Below are 4,110 nucleotides of genomic sequence, written 5' to 3' on the forward strand. Positions count from 1 at the left end.
TCCGATATCCATCAGCGAAGGGTCAGCGGTGACAAATGTGGAGTGTTAACACGGAATTGAATGAGCTGCAGCCATAGGTCAGAGCATAGATTATTCCATCATGTGTTTTTATGAACTCAAAGATCCGGCTCTTTGTTTCTCTCGTTTACAAAGACGTGTGTCGAAAAGAGCACTGCAAAAAAAGTGTTTTCAAAAAATGTTGATCCTATTTAAATACACTTCAAGTCAAAAGTTAAGACACGCTGCGAAAAAGCTTGGCCAAATGTTAAGGTATGAACACTTACAGTATTTTTTGGACTAGAGTGTAAAGTCACACCAGCCAAAAAATGAGTAATGAAGAAGAAAAAAATTTATATAAGTCACACTTTTATGGGGGGAAAATTATTTTATAAAATCAGAGACCAAGAACTGACATTTAATCTTAAAAGTCAAGTTCTAGTAATAACAATAGAACAGAGAACAACAGACTGTTAACGTCACATATGAACAGTTCTTCAGATAATTATAACATAAACAACAGAACAGAACAAGTTTACCAAACTCTCCATCTCACTCCAAATCACTAAATCCATCGAATTCCTCATCCTCGGTGTCACTTCTGAGCAACTCCGTGACCTCCAGAGGTAAACTGAGTGCTGCTTTCTCTTCTGTGTCACTGTCGTCAGACTCAGCATCAGTTCCAGTTAGAATTATTCTGGTCTTTCTGAATCCCGACAGGATGGTTTCGGTGTCACCGAAGTCCAGGCTTTGTCCATCCATCCAGTGACTTCACGAAAGTTGCATGGTGCATCCTCCCAGTTGCCATGAAGCTGTGTTCTCCATCCCTGCTTTCCTCCAAACTTTCTTTCTGCTGCTCGATTATCGTTTTTGGCTGAATATTTCACTACTCGCAGTTTGTAATCTGCAAAAATGTTGCCAGGAAATTCAGAAGGATATCTCTCTGGATTTGTTCGTGATGTTCTTTTTGGGGGCATTTGTGTTCAGTCTTCTTAAGTTTGTTTAAATGTTCAATTTTCAGTGGTGCAGAAGTAATGATGCGATCGACTGACATGATACAGACAGGACAGAGGCTCTTTCTGCAGGAGACATGTGCAGTAGAGCCAAGTGACAGTGGTACAGGAGGAAGAGGAGCAGCAGATCCTGACACACAAGACTAGAGCCTCTCGAGGCTGCCTGTGTGAAAATTTGAATGTATATATACATATATATATATATATATATATATATATATATATATATATATATATATATATATATATATATATATATATATATATATAAGTGTGTGTCGCACCGGAGTATAAGTCACAGGAAACACCCAAACCATGAAAAAAAGTGTGACTTAGGCTACGTTCACACTGCAGCCCCAAATTCCAGATTTTTTGGCCTCTATGTGACCTGTATCTGATCTTTTAATGACAGTCTGAACGACACAGATCCGATTTTTTCAAATGTGACCCAGACCACTTGGATATGTGGTTCTGAAATCGATACATATCTGATCTTTTGACATGCGACTTCAGTCTGAACGGCCAAAGCGCATTCATCCGACCTGCACGTTATCAACAAGCCACAAACGTCACTATTCTGCGTTGAAGTAGGTGAAAATTGTTAATGAACTCCGTGTCACTGAAGCGAAGCACATCACCACTCACCACTCTTGGCTCCGTCTCCACATCCACACGTTTCTTTCAACGGACGTCGCTGCCGCTGTCCCACAAAACACCACGGCCAAAAAAATCATCCTTCTCCTTCTCAATCTCCTCCTTAAAACAAGTAAGTTGTTCATGTTCTGGCTCTGGTACGAGAGAAACTTTAAAATCTCCAGGTGCTCAATGCTCGCGTCCATGTTTGGACAACTTCTGTAAACACAGAGACGCTCGCTGCGGTTGACGTCATCATGTCTCCAGTGCACGTGCGGGACACTTTGGGCCGTTTAACGTTCACACTGGAGCTCACATACAAGACGCATTTAATTGGAAATGTGAACGACCTCACAAAAACATCGGATTTTACAGAAAAATCTGAATTAAGCGTTAAGCCCTGCAGTCTGAACGTAGCCTTATACTCCAGAAAAATACGGTAAATCTATCTCCGCTTCTCCGTGTTTGACAGATCTTAAGAAAGCAAATGCCTCTATCTTACGGGATTTGCGGACTGAAAATTCTGTCTGGCGCAGATCTCTAGTTTGAATATGGCTCAGGATCAGGAAAGATCACTAGATTACTCAAACATGCACGAATGACATTTTTTAAACCTCTTCGAGCTGTTTTTTTGATGCAGAATCGATGTTGTATAATACTCCCGTCTTTAACTGTAATGATTTTAAGCACATGGGGGTGAAATGAGTCGTCTCTGGTCACACGCTGTTTAACACTAATGATGGAGTGATAATGTGTTTACCAAAGACGACAGAAGCTCCACTCCGGGCCCGTTCATGTCAGCGGGAGAGCGAGGATGGACAGAGCACACATGTGGAGAGAGGGCACTGATAAAGACGGAGGAAGAGAGGAGGAGGAAGAGGAAGGAGAAGGCAGAAGAGGATGAGAAAGAGGAGGAAGTTAAGAAGGAAGAGAAGGAGGAGGTGGGAAGAGAAAGTGAGGGGAGAAAAGGAGGAGGATGAAGAGGAAGTCAAGAAGGATGAGGAGGAGGAGGCAGAAGAGGATGAGAAGGAGGAGGAAGTTAAGAAGGAGTAGGAGGAAGGAGATGGTGGAAGAAAAGGAGGAAGAGAAGAAGGAAGTGGACTAGATGGAGGATGAGGAGGAAGTCTAGAAGGAGGAAAAGGAAGATATGGAGGAGTGGGAAGAAAAGGAGGAAGAGAATGAGAAAGATGAAGAGAAAGAGAAGGAGGAGGAATTTAAGAAGGAGGAGGAGGAAGAGGGGAAGGAGGAAATGGAAGAGGAGGAGGAGGAAGAGAAGGAGGAGGGTGGGAGGAAGGAAGGAAGGCGAAAAGAAAAGGAGAAGGAGGAAGAGAGAAGGAAGAGGAGGAGGGGGAAGAAAAGGAGAAAGAGGAGTGGGAGGAAGAGAAGGAGAACGATGAGGAGAAAGAGAAGGAAGAAGAGGACGAGAAAGAGAAGGAGGCAGAGGAGGAGGAGGGATAGAAGAAGATGGAGGAGGAAGAGGAAATCAAGAAGGAGGAGGAGGAAGAGGGGGAGGAGAAAAGGGAGGAGAAAGAGAAACATGAGGAGGAAGTCAAGAAGGAGGAAGAGAAAGAGGAGGAAGAGAAGGAGGGATAGAAGAAGGTGGAGGAGAAAATCAAGAAGGAGGAGAAGGAAGAGGGGGAGGAGGAAGGGGAGAAAGAGAAAGATGAGGATGAGGAGGAAGTCAAGAAGGAGGAACAGAAGGAGAAAGAGGAAGAGAAGAAGGGGGAGGAGGAAAAGAAGGAGGAAGAGGAGGAAGAGAATGAGAAAGATTAGGAGAAAGAGAAGGAGGAGGAAGTCAAGAAGGAGGATGAGGAAGAAAAGGAGGAAGAGAAGGAGAAAGAGGACGAGAAGAAGGGGGAGGAGGAAAAGAAGGAGGAAGAGGAGGAAGAGAATGAGAAAGATTAAGAGGAAAAGAAGGAGGAGGAAGAGAAGAAGGAGGTGAGAGACAAGGAAGTCAAGAAGGAGGAGGAAAAAGGAAATGATAATAAGGCGGAAGAAGTAAAGAAGAACGAGGAGGAAGAGGAGCAGGAGGGGGAAGGGAAGAAAAAGGAGGAAGAGGGGGAGGAGAAAGAGGAAGAGAAGGATGAGGAGGACAAGGAAGTAAAGGAGGTGGAAAAGGAAGACGAGGAGGAAAAGGAGTAAGAATGAGAAACATGGGGAGAAAGAGAAGGAGGAGGAAGAGTTGGGCGTCATGTCAGGCCTCTGATTAAAATGTCCACTGTGCAGAGAAAACCTCGTCCCTGTTGGGAAATAAAGAGAGCAGGTTTTACGAGGCTTTACGAGCCGTGATGAAGACTCCTGAAATGGTTTTCACTTCACAGCTCTGAGAGTGCAAAGGGTTCAAACCAAAGGGTGGAGGTTTTCAAAAATCTAATACCGGGAGTTATTTGGAGTTGATCTTTTGTTTACTACATTCCTCGTGTGTTTCAGTGAGAATCGACAACGGAAACAAAGAAGAAACATAAAT

The 4,110-nt window shown here is 43.7% G+C and overlaps 1 pseudogene; it reads left to right on the top strand.

Annotated features, from left to right (window-relative positions):
- The first annotated feature begins 2,889 nt into the window (after nucleotides 1–2,889).
- On the top strand, nucleotides 2,890–3,524 carry LOC129407635 (cilia- and flagella-associated protein 251-like; annotated as a pseudogene).
- The last annotated feature ends 586 nt before the right edge of the window (nucleotides 3,525–4,110 follow it).

Source organism: Boleophthalmus pectinirostris, unplaced genomic scaffold (genome assembly GCF_026225935.1).
Source record: "Boleophthalmus pectinirostris isolate CB_2022bp ecotype Guang Dong unplaced genomic scaffold, ASM2622593v1 HiC_scaffold_13, whole genome shotgun sequence".
Classification (NCBI taxonomy): Eukaryota; Metazoa; Chordata; class Actinopteri; order Gobiiformes; family Gobiidae; genus Boleophthalmus; species Boleophthalmus pectinirostris.